Source organism: Malurus melanocephalus, unplaced genomic scaffold (genome assembly GCF_030028575.1).
Source record: "Malurus melanocephalus ecotype Western Australia unplaced genomic scaffold, MMel_1.1 scaffold_630, whole genome shotgun sequence".
Lineage (NCBI taxonomy): Eukaryota > Metazoa > Chordata > Aves > Passeriformes > Maluridae > Malurus > Malurus melanocephalus.
Genome location: NW_026623862.1, coordinates 197084 through 213956, shown reverse-complemented (window position 1 = coordinate 213956; position 16873 = coordinate 197084). Strand labels below are relative to the sequence as shown.

The 16873-nt window shown below is 44.3% G+C and overlaps 1 protein-coding gene across 5 annotated transcripts in view; it reads left to right on the top strand.

The window, feature by feature from the left end:
• The window catches only part of SERTAD2 (SERTA domain containing 2), a 76606-nt gene that overhangs the window by 37271 nt on the left and 22462 nt on the right, over positions 1 to 16873 (top strand). Inside the window, exon 2 of one of the 5 annotated variants that reach the window (XR_008966450.1) lies at positions 3554 to 4492. The exons of the other annotated variants lie outside the window; for them this stretch is intronic. The gene's annotated coding sequence lies outside the window, so the exon portion shown is untranslated. Of the gene's footprint in view, positions 1 to 3553; positions 4493 to 16873 lie in introns of those variants that run through there. 5 annotated transcript variants of the gene reach the window in all.

Genomic DNA, 16873 nt, shown 5'->3' with positions numbered 1-16873 from the left:
ACATTTTCTGTAATTTAGTTTGTGTGTGTGTGTGTGRAGGGAGTATTTAAAACTTGCAGACAATAGTTTGCTGGGTTGCAGGGAATGAAACCCCTAATGAATAGTCCATTGTTTACATCCATTTGAGACTGTTTCTTTGCTGAATTARTGCCATGAAACATAGCTGCAACTCTGTTGTTTTAACTCCCCTCTCCTTACCCATCCCCCTTCCTATTCCTTATGGTTGCTAAATCCTGCTGTTATCATCTCTACACAAGTTTCCAAGCTTCCTTCTCTCCTCTTGATTTTCTTCTGCTTAAACCTCTYGTCCAAACTGGGTCATCTTTTGCTTCTAGTGTGGTAAATTTTCCCATCCTTGGCCTCTTCGACTCACACTTCAGGCCTTATTATTTTTATCCAGATGAATGTGGGAAAAGAAAAAAAAATAAAGCCCCCAAACTGTTTTCTGCCATAATCTGGTCTAGATGCCCCTCTTCCCCTTGCCTTTCCCTCCTCAACTGCTKGTTTTGGAGCTCTTTCTGTGCCAGCTTGCAGCTGTGTATAGTTACTGTTTTATCTCATATTTGCCTGCAAGCCCCCTGCCCAATTTCTAGCTCTTGTTTTCCTCTCTACTCAGGAGACTTCCTCTCTTGCTCTGTCCATACTGCTCCCTTTTCTGATCCCTGTGCCTTCTTTTGGCGACTCCACAATTTGAGGTAGCTCCCTTTTCCCCCTCTTTAAACAGATAAATGGCTGGTTGGCAGAGTTGTAGGCTTTTTTTTTCCTGTACTCTGTTTGTAGATGGCCYTTTTTTTTCTGTGTTGCTAATTGATGCTGTGTAGCTGTTTACCTGCATGACTCGCTGGAGTGATTGCTCAGACTGTTGCATACCACACTCTGGAACTGTTTCTTTTCYCTCCAGCCCTGATTTATAGGTAACTGGAAAAAGCAATTCTTGGCTGCCCTGCTTTGAAAACTATTACACCACAGAAAAACTCATTACATGAACACAGCACCTGATATAAAGTAACTCTATTCAGTTTCCTGGTTTTCCCCATTAAAAAAAATATGCTTCCCTTTATTATTGAAACAATAATTCCCTTCAAATTATATTTAAGGAATGTAGGCACAAAGGCTTGCCTGCTCTTCTAGGAGTTCCTGGAWATTGGAACTCAGGAGTTTTTCATAATCAATAAAAGGAACAGGGTATTTTGGAGAGGTTTTGTTTGTTTGTTTGTTTCTGGATAGGCAGTGTGCACATGCCACAAAATACAAACCAACCACAGCTCTATCAGGCTTGTGTGTGCTGGCTGAAGTGCTGGGACACGTATCTGCAGAGAATTCCCCATGGATGAAGAGCCTGGGAGGGTTGGAAGGCCCCAAAGGTTTCAAGAAAGTAGGTACAGATCAACTCCTTTATTCAAAGGAGTACTGTGCATGGTGCAAATCAAGTGCATTTGCTTCCCTTTTCTTCACAACCTCTGTGGGATGCACTCTGGACTGCAAYTTGAGGCCAATGCTGTAAATTTTGAAATACTGTTTGTGTAGGACACTGCTGGTGTCCTTTTCGGGCAGCAGAGCTGCTCTACAATACGGCAAAATCATCAAGTGACAAGCAAACCAGTGATGCTTCAGCCCAATGCCAAAGAAAATCCTGCAAGAGGGAGAATTAGCTGTGAGAATTTACCCTGTTGCTACGGAGCTCATTTGGTTGCGTTTATCATGTCAGAGTGGAATGTCTGAAGAAACACTCCACTTGGTWAATGAACATTTGTGCCAGTTACAGGACAGCTTATACATGCATAAAACCTGAGCCACCTGGTAGTGGTGCTGGACAGGTTGTTTTTGAATAAATGTGCTTGTTGGAAGGCAGGTGAGGAGTGAAATCCTCTGTGTCTTTAAAATATTTCTCCCTTCTATGCCACATGCTGTTAAAGAAACCAGATTTTGGGGACACATTACTTCTGTTGATGCCTTGTCTGGACTTACCTAAAACAGAGGCTAGACAAAGTTGAGAGAATAAAAGGCAGTTCTATTTATTGAAGTGCCTTCAGGTACATTTAGGGCAGTCATAGCCCACCCAGGGGCTACACCCAAAATGGACTGTGGGTTACAGGTTTTTCATACTTTATAAGCTTTGTCCACTTGCATTCAGGGGTTAATTCTCTCATTACAGCTTCAGGTAATGAAGTAATTTACTCCAAGTTTGCTCTCCCAATTTACTGTTGTTTGCATCTCTTGGGGTCTGGGACAGTGAGGTGTCCTTGAGTTTTGGGCCTAGAGAGGAATTGTTTTGTCTGAAAATGGGAGAGCAGTAGCTCAGCTCTGTCTATGGAGGATGTAGTTATACACTAAAGAATTACAGGATTACAGATACGTGAAAAATATAGAAGCTAAAATCCTAAGGCATCACTGTAAGCACAACGTTTCTGCTTCCGGTAGCAGGGATGCTTTCTCCTTCTTATTTCSCCTCCAGATTGATGTTAAGGTCCTGTGGCTGTGGCACTGCTTTCATCCTGGCCTTTTAYTTCCCTCTAAAAACACAGAGCCAATACACAGATCAATTCCTGACTTTCTTACAACAATCTGCTCCTCTTCCCACCTCCATCACTAGACATTACGCATTCCTCCCCAACCAAACCCCTGTAGCCCAGAAATAGGTCACACCCCACCACCTGGCCAGCAGCATGGCTTGCGTCACCGCTTGGCGTGACGTTGGTGAACACTCAGAGAGCAGGACTGGCTTCTTCAGGGAGCAGGATGTGAGAACACCCCTCGTGATACCTCCAGATGGGGGAAAAAGGAAAAAAAAGAGGAGGTATAAGCTACCTTGATCAGCGCATGGATTTTCTGCTAGTTGGTTTGGATGATTAATAATGGTATACAGAGCTTTGTCACCTTTATGCTGACTTGTTCCATTGCTGCCCAGAGGTCAGCCCGTTGGCCTGTAAAAAATGAATTGTCGATCTCTGTGGCTTTTCCTGGTGGCCACAATCCTGAGGCTGTTGTCAGTCCTGCTGTTGAGCTCAACTGGGGGCTGGAAGGGGCAGCCCAGGGTACTCMCTCAGCCTCTCAGCACTGGTGATTTCATTTTGGGCATCCCTATACAGTAACCCTATGCAAGGCATATCCAAATCTCCTTTTGACTTAATGGGTAAAACAGCAGCAATGCCCGCAGTTGGACTGGTAGTCTTTGCTCAAGAATGTGATTTCTTGTCTATGTGGTTATTTGGGAAGCTTGCAGGGAAGGAGCATGCTTCCAGGTTTTTTTCAGATTATTTCAGTTGCTGCAAAAGGTTAGCTAGACAGGGGATGGTCACAATGGAATTAGTAGCAGAGACTGAGAAATCTGTGAGCACTGTGATAATTTTCATAGGACAGGTATGTTACGCTTCTTCCTGAAAAGTGCTGAGAACAAATTGTCATAGAAATGCAAAATGTAAGTCAGTCTGTTTTGGGTTAAGGCAAGAAATGAGGGCCTTATAGCCTGGAGAGATGTGTATGAGTCTGCGTGGGGAAAATGCACCTTAATTAGATGGGTTGACAGATCCTGTTTCTCCTGCTCCTTCCGCAGTTYGCTGCGTTCAGTCTAGGAAACGCCTCCCGAATTCGCCCACCACTGCCCTTGCAGAAGGCCTGGCATACTCACCCAGAGTCCTCCATGCCGTATGGCCGGATGTCACCGAGACCTGGATCATGACCTGTTTGGCTGGATGGACAACTTCAGCCTGGGAGGGGAGCCCAGCACATCCCCTGCCCTCTGCACGCCGTGTTCTTTAATGCTCCTCGCCGGCAGCCGGCTGGGGTTTGGCGTGGAGAGGACGGCGTCTGTCCCGGTGGGGCCTGCTGCTGCTCTGAAAATTGCTTAATAGACATGCTAGACTCTATCTTGACAATACACCCTTTTMTTGAGAGAAATGAGAAGTTTCAATTTCAGTCACTAGCCTGTTTTTCATTGACCTGTTTTAGTCAGCAAGTCATGGCTTTACTGTGCCACTCTCTAAAACTGCCACTCATGAGCCTAACGAGATGGTGGAGCAAAACTCCTGTCCTCTGCAGAAAATGCAAAGAGAGAAGAGACTGTTTYACCCCAAACGTTAAGAAGAGACTCGGTCAAATTAACGTTACAGTAAATGCAAAATATTTCTAATTTACAGGGTACTTTAAGCCCCAGTTGAGAGGYGAGGGGGGCAAAAGGGGGGAAGGGTTTGGAGTGAAGTTAATAAACCTTTTAAAACTTTTGACTGAATCTTTTATTCAGTGTTTGTATAGCTCAGTTATCTRCTAGTTAATACCAGTATTTTTGATACCTCTCCAGAGCCAATACACAGCAAACCTTCAGCCCTGTTGGGTATTTGTGCTACAGCATATTTAATAGCCATGACAACAATTCAACAATTGTATAGAAGCCTCCCCTCCCTGTCTGAGTGTTGCAGGCACCAGAGTGTCTCCATTGGAAAACCCCTAAACATACAGTTTCAGCCAAAACTGGTTTAATGATAGTCTACTGAGAGCTTGACAAGCTTTTTTTTTTTTTCAGGAAAAAAAAAGAAAAGGGGGCACTTTTTTCCCTCTCCCCTCCCCCCAATTTTTTTTCTTAACTTCTTCGCTGCTTTTGTGAAAGCTGCCGCTGTAAAACACAAGGCAAATTAAAAAAAAAAGAAATTGCTTTAAATTGCTTAACAGGCTTGATGAGACAAAGCCTGGTGTGTTGGAGTGGCTGCAGGGAGCTCTGCGGCTGCTTTTGTATGATTTCAGAGGTGAATTTAGATGGCTGGAAGATAGATGGGTGCCAGATGCAGTTTGACACAGATTCCGGCAGCTGCTCCTGCGCGAGGTTTCATTAGCGGTGAGTTAGCGAGCAGCAGAGCGCCGGCGAGGCCCCCAACGCTGCGCTGACAGCGAGAGCGCTGAAACAATACAATATTCGCTAAGTGATTTTAATCTGGGAGATTAAATGACACCCAGTTGGTTTCCCGACTTGGAAAGCCAGCACAGGATAAAGCTGTTCATGGCACTCACTCCGCCTGGGCCCTTGTCACATATATTTACATTGAGAGTGCTTTCCCGACCCCCTCATCCTGAAATGGGAAGAGAAGGGTTGATTTTTGTGTCGCAGACRTATTTTTCCATCCTAACTGTATAATGTGCTTTTAACTGCAACAGGAAATATTGGCCTCGCTTCAGCAAATGCTTACATTGGACCGAAGTGCTCGCGTGCTGCTGCTAAGCATAGGCGAAACTGTTTGAAAGATTAGGGCCAGGGTCTGTAAAGTGAACGGCTTCCTTTTTAATAGATGGGCAAGTCCCAAAATCAGGAAGCAGTCGGTATTTWCGGGCTTGGGCAATTGGGTTTGGTTTTAAATAAACCAGTGTACTACAATGGGTGACTTGATAGAAGTGGTGGAGGAGMTGCTGTTCTCCAGGCAGATGAAGTTTTATTTGTGGAGGGACACTAAAGATTGGAATTTGGTGAAGGGAGAGAAAATGTAATCTAATTTATTTGCAATAGAACCCAGGCTGACTTCAAGATTCTTCTAGGGGGACTTCTAGGGGGGCTGTATTTTGGGAACCTTTMCTATGGCACACTTATTCAGGCTTTGTATAAACTTTGTGTATCTCTGATTGCTTCAGCAAGTAAATCCCTGACTAGGAATAAAAAAAAGGTTTTTCCTCTGATAGCTGGGGGAAAGTATGTGAGGAAGCAAACAAAYAAAATCTCTTTTCTTTCACATGTGCCACCTGAATTTTGCCTTTACATATTTAACTGCTGATGTCAAACTACTCTGTTCACTTTGAGTCATTTACTATCCTCGCAGTAAGCAGACAAACTAGCTTTTTTTTTTTTTTCCCCTCCAATAAATATGCGAGTTGGATCTGTATGGGCTGCTGTCTTTGGATCTCAACCATTGTTTATTTGTGCATGTTACAATTCTGTTTCTAGATGCCTTTGGTAAGTACCCCATGCATGGCTTCAATTAAGCTTTCTATATTGAGAAAGTATGCCTTAATTTATCAGGTTAAAGATATCTCTGTTACATCAATTTGTTCACAGTGTGTTGTGACCTAATCAACTAGGGATGTAAGCCATTTCATGAGGAGTAATTACTCAACAACAAAAAATGTCTCTCTTTCCTAATAGCTGTGAGTGAGTTGGCTAATTGGAATCCATTTTGGTAGTGGCAGGTCAGCAATCAGGAGGCTGGCTTCTAGGTGGGAGGGAGGAGGCAGCAGCAGCAGAAWCACAGAGCTGTGGTTTCCTGAGGTCACTGGGAGAGCTCCTCTCCATCGGATCTGTGTCCCACGTGCTGGAATTGGGGCGCCCTCATGTTCTCCTTTACCGTTAGGGCTGTGACAATTTGGTCAGAACCCTTTCCTGGATATTTTCAAGGGAAAGAATTCATGAGTAGGTTGGAAATGCCAGATCTTCTTTTAAGACTTGCAAAAGAGTTGTGGTGTTTTTATGGTTACCGGGGCAGGGGGCTGCAGTGATGTTCCCACGTGAGAAATCTCCATAGCCTGGCAAGGCCTTGGGCAAGAGATGATGTGAAGTTTAGGGGTGATGGCTCATTATGTCTCTACTCAGATTAACTTATGACAGTGACAGAGCAATTTTTGCTTTCAGTGCTGCATCACGTAGGAGCATGAGCTGCCAGTCCTGCTAGGGATGTCGTGCAGAGGCATCTTTTAGATGACCCCACTGGTTGCTGTCCTGTTTTTCTACTTGATAGATCACTGAGGTGCATTCTGGCTTTTTTTTTCTTTTTTTCCTCCCCTCCTTGGCTCCAAACCTTGCTGAGAGGGAGGTGGAGAGGAAAATCCTCATGAATTAACATTATTTCCCTGGTGGGCTTTGCTGCCATTTTATCTAATTACGCCTGCTGTTTTCCAGATCACATTGTAAGCATTTGCATGAAGGGGCTTTCACTTACCTCCTCAAGTAAATTAAATAACAGCCCTTAGGCTGGGCTGACAGCATAATGCATTTTCATGTGGGAGATCAACAGCTCCCATACCTTGAGATGGGAAATGCTGAAATGACAGGGAAGCTCTGTGCTTTTGTCTCAAATTAGGGCAACTAGATGGAGTTAGGGCCACTTTGAAAACGCCTGCTGCTGGCTCTTGTGGCGTGTAGGGGTCCATAGGAAGAGAGGGGCAYGCAGGAATCTGCAGAGGGCCACAGAGAACAGACTCACGAGGATCCATGGGTTACGTGCAAGATGTACAGGAAAGCCAGGGAAAGCAAGCCTGTTGTCAGCAGCTTTGAATGCACAGCCCTACTGGAAAGCGTGAAGGGATCTGCARACTGTGGAAGATTGGAAGCCACAGATGTAAAGCAAATGAGAGGTGTAGGCCCTGCCCTGAGGATGTTTACARCATGACTTCGTGGATGAGGAAGGCTGGACTTGTGTGGGGTGCTCTGGAAATCAAAACACACGGCCTTGACTTTCATTTCCACAATAAGCCATCCTGTAGTTTCCCTGCGCTTCATTTCTTCAATTTGCAAAATGAGGCAGTAGCCAGTCTGCTGAAATGATAGTCCACCGCTTTCCTTGCCTGACCCGTTACTCCCARCGAGTATCCAGCCCCRGGAATTATCCTCCTCCAAGTGTTTCAGAGCTCCTAAAGCCCTTTGTGACACCAGCCTCATGGGATAATCTGGTCCCTTTGTACTTGTGTGTGTTATACATCAGAAATGTAGATCAGCCCTTCCCTGGCTGTGGTCACTCCTTCGTTCCTTTGATATGGTTGGGAGCTTCTGAGGAGGAGAAGGATCAGGAACAAATGACCRTGAGGAAATTTATTTCTTCAGCTCSTGATCAGCCCAGCCTTGTCCTGGCAGAAACGAGGATGCTGATGGGAGGCCAGAGAGATGAACTCCACCTCCCCCAACCATTAGGCTTGGWCAAGCCTGGGGTAGCCCAAAATTCTGTGTCCTCTTGGGTTCTTTCTTTACAAGACCTGAAGTGGGCATGTGCCAGCAAATGGGCTGGTGAGCCACACAGCCAAACTGAGTCAGCTTTTAGGGAGTGAGGACRAGAAGGACATGGGAAGTAGGGAATTTAATCCCTGCTCTGGCATGTTGGTCACGAATGRGGGTCAGCAACAGGAGAGGCTGCTTGGCTTAGGAGGGTGTGGCTGTCTTATGCAGAGCTCCCACCACACAGATGTTCCATGTAAAGCTGGAAAGGTGCTGTGTGTTCAGTGAGTTCMCTGTAACTCTGTGGTGACAGTGACCCTCTCAGTATTACACCTGTAATGTTGAAGTACCTTCTGGCTTTTGGTGCTAATTCCTCTTATCCTGTGTCATTGGTTAGGGATTAAGGAAATCATGCAGATCACCAAGATCTGCTTGAAGGAGTCTGCAGTGACTCGCTTTTGTTTGGGGGTCTTTGCTGAAGAAATGCGATTTACTTTGCTTAGAAAATCAAGTAATCTTGTCCTACAAAACATAGTTCCTGGTTGAAGGTGGAGGAGACCTAGAAATGTTAGTGTGGTGGGGTGTAAACACCTTTTTAACTTTCATGTTAAAGCATCTTGGCTCTTCCAAGTAACTAGAGAACTACTCTGTGATGCATTTCTGTGTCTGAGATGAATTTTGAATGCCAGCGAGATAATGAGATTTATCAAATAAAAAGCCTGTCTTTCACTTTGTTCAAGCTTGGCCTCATGCCTCAAATACATGGAGTTTAGCTCAGAAGCAGCTTGTAATTTGTATCACAAAACCACCGTGTGTAATTCATGATGGATGGTGGCCACTGGGTGCGGGAGGTTTGCAGTTGGGACGTGCTGATGGCTCCTGCTGACATTTGTGCCTGGTCAAAGTGACAGCAAAGGGCAGGGGACCAGCGAATGGTCACCACGAGGGAGAGCTGAGGAGGTGTTTGCCTTTGTAAATCAGGGATTCAGATTTTATGTCAATCACTCCTTAGTGTGAACTTGCAGGATATTCGCGATGCAAGACACAGYGCTGCTTTTAACGTGTATGGGGAGATGATTCAGGACTGATACAGCTGCTTCAGTGATCTGGTAGTATACATCCCATTATCATTATTCACTCACATTATTCACTGTTAGAAAGCTTTCTAACAATTCATGATATTTCTCAAGCTGTCATTCCCCTCCTCTCTCTTTCTAAAAAAACAAATTTAATTTTATTATTATTATTATTATTCAGATTCCTGCTGTACACATCCCCCAAGCAGGTGGGAGGGGGAGTTGGTGGGTGATGACTTGGCTTTGTTGGAACTTCACTTAATGCAGGGTGGGGGCAGAGAAAATGAAGCTAAATTACGCAGATCCTGAAGGCACAGCTAGTGCACTGCATCACTTGTGAGCATGACTAGAACTGAAAATGAATCACAGCCTTGTTAGACACTGTATGTGTCAGTGCATGTGGGCAGAAATATCATTCAGCGAGAGAGAGAAAAAGACAGAGACTACGTCTTTTAAAGGGTGCTGGTCCCACTGAAATTGCTGTAGTATTCAACCTAACGGGTGAGAGCTGGGAAACACTGGGACAGCTGCTCTAGGATGCTTTACCTCGTTGATTTTTATTCCTTTCTGAAAGTTCAGAAAGAGTGTAGATTTGTCAGCAGTGACATCTATTTTCAAAACAAGAAAGGGCTATAATTGCAAGCTCATGTTTGAACCCACTGCTGAGGATTTTCATAATACAACCACCAGTTTGGGGCTGGATTTGAATGTGGARTTGCTTCAGCCTGTGTGTTCATTGTGCATTAGGAAGCAAATGTGATTTGCTCTTTCTGTAAACTTCGGATTGTTGCACATGCACACACGTGCACACTGAGCCAGTTCACGTATTCCAGACACAAAAATCCATCCTGAAACGGTAACCCCGTTTCTTCCAGCTGTATAATTCAAACAGGACCTGTTTCTAGAATGGAAATTGGTTTTACAGTTCGGTTGCAATGTTACAGAGCCACATCAGGTGATTTGATGGAGAGATGCTGGAATCAGCTGGTCACTAAACCTGCTATATGTGTGTTTGTGTTCCAAAAGATACTTGCCACAAGTGATGGCAATGTTCCTAAAGAAACTCTCTGATCTCCTGCAGAGACTTATCCATAGCAGCCCACAAGCAGCAGCCATYTTAAAATTCCCCCYTTGGCACACTAAAACCACATTTTTMAAAKCCAGATGGAATCAACCAATGTATTCTTGAAGGGATTTTTGTTGTGCATTTTTGAATGTTGTGCTTGGTGCCTGTGCTCAGTCATTGGCCTGTGATGTGTGATGTGTTGTATAATTTAAAASCTGGTGATTCTAGACACTAGGCTGAATTTTTAAAAAGTGACTRGAGATGTGTAGTTTCTCCTTCATCCCCCTCCCACAGACCAGGTGCTTTGTACTTTCTGAACATACAGTGGTTTCTGAACGTTGTGAAGGATATAAACTGCTGCAGAGAGCACAACACCTCCCCCTGCCCAAAAAAAAAAATGAAAAAAAAAGGAAAAACAAAGGAAAACAGATGAAAACCCCACCATCAGTAGCTTTGTAAAATCCTGGTCATCATGTGGCATTCGTAGAATGTCCATACTTACTAAATTAAATAGTAAAAATGGGAATAGTTTGGGATTTTCTGACTCTTATTGTGACTTTTTTTGGGAGAAAGGCAAGGAAGGGATCCATTCTTGCAACAAGTTAAAAATAAGTTTTAATTACTTAGAGTAAGAGCATGTTCTGAAAAGTAAAGATTTTGGACTTAATGTGCATGGAACAAAAGGCCGTTGTGAGCTATGTACGAGAGTTGCTGCGAGTTTGTATTCTGCCCTTTTTTTTTTCTGTGGGAGTTATTTCCTGTTGTTGACTAGAGTTCTTTATTTAGAACCACCTAGCTACTGAATGACGGCTCGCTTGCAAGAAGAAAAAGTGTGATTAAAACTTGCTAAGGCTTATTCCAAGATCTCCCCACTTCCATTTATTTAAGGGGAATCTTCACTAAATGAAAGGAAGTAAAGATCAAAACAACAAATGCATTTCCTTCTCATTGTTTTGCCCACATCAGCTATGGCAGCTAGCAAAAAGATCTTGGGACACTGTGRTCTTATGCCTGAACATCTCACAGAAGACAGTGTTTCTCCAACAGAGGTGATTTGATTTATGTTGTTCTGGTTTTAAAACAAAAACAAACCCATCAAATACCAGGCCTTCCCTTTTTTTTTTTCTGGCAGGAGTAAAGCACTGATGTTCTTGAGGGCARATCTTTCTGTGAACCCCACAACTCGAGTAAGGAGCAGGCACTTGCCCTTTCCCAGCTGCTCAGATGAGAGTTTCCTTCGAAGAGCACTGCCAACAAAAGGAGGTTTCTGTATGCTAGGGAGTAGTATTKGGGTATGTGGAGTCAAATTATCGTGTGTGGAGTCAAATTATCAGCACTTTGACATCAGCTTGACTTCTTTTGCTCTTGTGGCAGGGGCTGAACCTCCACAGGAGTAAAGGGGAGTTAGCAGAAGAGTAGATTCAGAGGGAAAAAAAAAATATTTAACCAAGGTTGACGCTGCAGTAGGTAGTAGGTAAGCAAGCAAAGTAACTGGAATTTATGATGACTTTTWAGCTTAGCAGGAATCACACTAGGAATGTCCCCTGAGGGTGGGTGATTAGAAAACGCACTGGGGCATGACTGATAGCAGATGGACAATCTTCTCTCCTTGGCTTGCCTGGCCCCTCGCTGGGAGCCTCTCGCACAGGATGCCTCTTTCTGCCCAGCTCTTGGTGTTTTTCTCTGCAGCACCCGGGGCTGGCTGCTCTGGGTGGGCAGGTACTTCATTCCACAGACCAGAGTTATGGCTCAGTCGCTGGCACCTTCCCTCCACCTAATAAATCTGATAGAAACTGCTTGGTAAAGTGGAACCTCGGTAGGAAGGTGGATCTCTGGGAAAGAGAGAGGGGTTTGGGAGCCTTCTGCCCATCCCATTTGTGCTGGGTAAGTTTGTGGCTGGGAGAAGAAGCAGGGAAAGCCTCAGTGATACACCTSTTGTTGTTTTCTTCTCTGCTGTCCAGTGGTCAAACAAGGGAAGACCCTGAACTTGGTAGCAGCCCCATCAATGGGAACGCTGCTCTTCCTCCTTATTTCTTGGGTCTGYCCCTTTCCCTTGACTTGTTCCCCTCTCTTCTCCAATCATGCCTCTGTTTTGCCCCCTCACCAAGGCTAAAATAAAAATAAAAAAGGGAGAATTATTACTGTTTGAACAGCCTGCTTAATGCTGTCACAGAAAACCACTACTGTCTTTAGGGGGACGTATGCCACGTGCAACATCTTATTCCCAAATTCCATATAATCCCTGCTCCTTTCTTTTCTCCTTTTGTTTTTCCTCCTATTTTCTTTCGCACCTCTGCAAATGCCCGTACGTGCTATGTCATGTGGGTGTGACCAGACAGGAGATCTGCCTCTCCCATCTTCCAGATCCCTGCCACATTTCAAGGACATTAGCATCCCAGGGCCACTGTGGGAGGAAGAAAGAGAGCATTAAGAGGTGTGAAAGGAAGAGGAAGATGGGCTGTGATGATAAATGGTGGATTTTCAGCTTTTCTTTGTGCTCTWGGTAGAACCTAAATGTTGGGTGGGTTTGCAGTGATTTAGTGTTTCATCYTTGCTTGGGAATACTAATTAGGTGTAAACCTCTTTTAGCCTTTGGCTAATGGTCACTATAAATGAACAGCTTCCTTTAAAGTGAAAGAACATAAAAAAAGGTTAGAGGAGAGCCTAAATTCATTTGTGCAGTTCCCTTTTTCTTCAGAAAGATRAAATGCATTTCTGACGGTTACGGGGTGGTTTTAGGTAGAGTTAAGAAATGCAGACATCACCCACAGTCTGTTTACCTGCATATACAGTATGAGCTTCTGCTGACTTTTAGCCGTGCTAGCACTAGGGAATGTAGAAAGACAAAATGAATCATTACCACAGGCATAGTCACTAAAAGCATCTGATGTACTCATTCAGTCTTTTTTTTTTTTTTTCCAATCTCCTCTTTGCACATAATCTAAGGAGCCACACATTTTGTGAAGGGTTAAAACAGAAAGACTTGTGCATTCACTGCATTGACTCAATGAGTTCAGTTCTATATGATCTTCAATTATTTGTAGAGGAACAGAATGGCAGTGGGAGTTAATGCTGCTACATTTGATGTTCTTGTGCTAGCTTTTCTGCCAGCTCCTTTTTTTTTTTCCTTCCTCTTCTAAATTTGGCTCTGCAGATTCAACTTCTGTTTTATTGGGGTTTGTTGGTTATGGTGTTTTGCTTTTTTGTTTTTTTTTATTTTTGAAAGAAGTGGTGTAGGTCACTCACTGTTTACTTAAAATCAGACCCTCAGAAACCTCTGTCTGAAATGGGTACAGATAACCATCGTCTGTGAAGAATTTTGTACCTGGAACAGTCTGAGGAAGGATTATCATTGCAAATTTGAATTACTTTGAAAATGCCTCTGTCTTGGTAAGCATTCTTTGAATCTAGAGGCTCTCAGAAGCTGCAGAAATTAGTTTTAAACAATAGGCCCAAGCCCCCCAACTGCCTAGGAGCATTAATACGCTCTACAGGTTGTATTCCAGCAAGCAGAAGGAGCTATAGGTGGGTGCATCCATTTGGATGTCGCTGTATTAACTAATGTTTTCATATAAATAAGATTGAAATAGCTTGTTGTTGGTTTGGTTTGGTTGTTTCTTTTTCCTAGTAACTGATCTGAGCACAAGCACATTAAACTCCAGTGACATGGTTTTAAGTCCTTCATAACATATTGCAATGCTGTGCAGCATCCTATATCAACACTGTAGCCACAACACCACTTTGATTGTGCCCTCCCAGCCTCAAACTCGTTATAACTGTTGTACAATGCTTTAATGCAACAAATCTGAGCAGGAACATCCTTTTCTAGAAGCCTCTGGTCACCCCACTGGCAGCCCCATTTGTCTGGCAAACCCTTGGTATCTCAGCAGGGTTGAGCAGTGCTAAACATAATCCAAGTTGCCARTGCAGCCAGGCCTCTTTCAGGTTTCAAGAGTTCTTAGGAAGAATGTGGGGGGCAACTGTGCCCCAGAACCGTGTGGCTGCATGGAGAGCTTTGTTGATGTCCTTTTCCTTCAGGAAGRGCTGTAGTCTGTGCAGTGCTCAGGGTGAGTCTGAGCAGCAGAGCTGCTCTCCCCTGGTGAAAAAGGAGCAGGTGGTCCATAGTTCTGGGGACATGGTGGTGACCTTTGTGCCCAAGTGTGTGTGGCTTGTGTGTTTGACAGCCCCTGTTGTTAATATTTTCAGACTTATTTTGGGGTCGTGCTCAAGACCGGTGGGTGGCCCGAAATCTTCTGGATTGATTGTAGRGACATCTGTTTACACCAGTGGTTAATTAGGCCTGAAGACTGGCCATCTCTCTATTTTTCCCCACTGTTTCTGGGTTTTTTTCTTGATTAGAAGTATTCCCTCCTCAGCTGTGAAACAGAGGCTTTGGTTTTATCTGCAGATTTTTTCTCCTTCTCCATCCACTGGCCCTGGTATGAGATGAATATCAGAACATYAGTGTAGCCTCTCTTCAAAAAAGTAACCAAGTGTTCCAGAAAAGAATGACTTGTGCTTTTGATACAGACTGCAGAGTGAGCACTGAAAGGGAAAAAAAAAGCAGCTAAAATTGTTCAAAACTCAGCTCAGTGCAGAGTACAATTCTCCATGTCACCAGAGGCAGGATTGGAAAGGGAAGATTGTTTTAGGAGCCCGTGTGCCAAACAGGCAGTGCTGGTGTGAACAGTCTGGCCTGGGCCAGRAATGAAGCACATCTTGCAGGGGACACAGCCTGAATGGGATTTGGGAAAGAACAGGGATTTTTATCWAAAGGCAGGAAGATGTGAGGAGATWAACAGCAATGGTAGGCAGCCTGAAYCTCTGKCAGAGCACAGTCTTTCAGCTGGAGCAAGGATGATGCACACCAACAGTCTCCAGAGGACTGGGAGTGCACAGGGAATTACACAGGGAGGGAGTCATCTCCGTGCATGAGGAATGCAGCAAAACCTCCTCTGACTAAGCCAGCTAATGCACACTGCGTTTTTTTTTTTTCTTTCCTGATAATCCTGTTCCATAATATTTCCTTAATAATTTAGTATGTGAACAGTAGCCCTTCTGAAAAGTATCTAGATCACCAAATCTTCCTTTCAGATGAAACCTTGCTACCCCTGTGGTTCATACACACTGGGGATTTTTATTGGGTATGGCTATTTGAGAGCTATCTTGGAGTTAAGGGTTGGGTTTTTTTTTCCTTAATTACTTAATGAATTTACCATGTGGCACAACCCTTGGTACTGCCAAGCAATAGCTTTCTATTACTCGACTGTACAGGCCTGATCCTGTGTTACCAAAGCCAAAAGCAGTATTTGGGAACCGACATTGTCATCAAAATCTGGAGGAAGGCTTAGAATAACTATACAAAAGGGGTTAGTTGCACTCAGAATATTGATTCATGAGCTCCCTGTTTTTTGCATTGCTGTTCATTTTACCCAAAGAAGATCAACTGCCCAACTGGACATATAATATATGATACTGCATTAGAACTAAGGCTGCATTTGGTCATACTCATTAATTAAACTGATTTCTCCTGTAGGGTTTTTTTTTTCCTAGAGAACTAACTGAGAATGATAATTAAGCATATTATGCATTCTAGGGAACGGTGTTTCTCCTACTGCCACAAAAACACTAAAGGAGAAAAATATGAACTAAAGCAGAGAATGAAGGGGGAAAAATAGCTAAAATTGGAGTGAGAAGGGGTGGAGCATTCCTTCCTTTGGTTTTTACTGACTCCTGTGCCTTGCAACACATGGGGCAGCCTTGTTAGAGTGGAAGAGTTGCACCAGCAAAGAAAAAGAAAAAGGAGCCATGGAAATCCCAAGGAAAGCAGCCCAGCTCCCAGTTGCAGTTCCCTCCCTGCTCGTGTACAGGTGCAGACTGCAGAAATGCAGCACCCCAGTTATTTATYGAGGAGCTTGTTTTTATTTGTGGCTGAGCCTTGCCTGGGAAGGGCCCTACTCTGGGAGGTCAGCAGCGAGCCTGAGCGGAGACAGCTGGAGGTGTGAGCAGTGTTTAATCGTGCCTTTTCCTGCTGTGTGCCTTCTCCTCACCCAGGAGAGCCACGCTGCTCGATGACGAGCGCTGCTCGAGTGGAACGAGCAGCTCTGGCTGTAGGCAGGCCCTTTGTTTAGCTTTTCCCAAGTTACCAGTGCTGAGGGGGTCTTTATTTGCAAAAAGTCATCTGCTCTGGGGGCACTGTGAGGTGTTTGCCTGCCAGCTCCTGCATGCTCCAAAGCAAAGACATCCAGGGAGGAAATGAAGTGGTGTTGTACAATTACCTRATGAAATCTCGTATTCATATGTACTGCAATCAGAAAGGAAAAGGCCGAGGATGCAATTAGAAACATAGGAAGCAGTTCACTCCCTCTTTTTTTTTGAAAAATGCAAGGGATGCCAACATTCCCAAAGTTTGGCACACCAAACTTTGCCATTCTTTCCTAATTAGCAAATGTGGTGATGGGCAGATTACCTGGCAGTCTGTAGTGTTTCTAGTGAATTGATTCATGAAGTCCTGTGTCTGTTTCCCCCCTTTTCAATCTTCCCAACCTTTGATTTCTGTTTGTTCATTTATCTTGCTCATTCCATCTTCAGTGCAGGGTGGTTTTTGAAGGATCCTCGTGGCCTTAGTGGGACAGGTTTTGGACAGGTTTTGGCCATCCTTGCTCAAAGACAGGGCTGCACTTAGACTGTGCCTGTAGCCCACGTCAGGTCAGTACTGCTGCAGAAAGACACAGCTCCGTTCCTTCTCCTTCAGCCTGTCATCTTCATGTGTGAGCAGCTCAAGGCTCTTGTGTCAAAGCTACGACTGCACAGCTGAATCTGTGCCGCTGC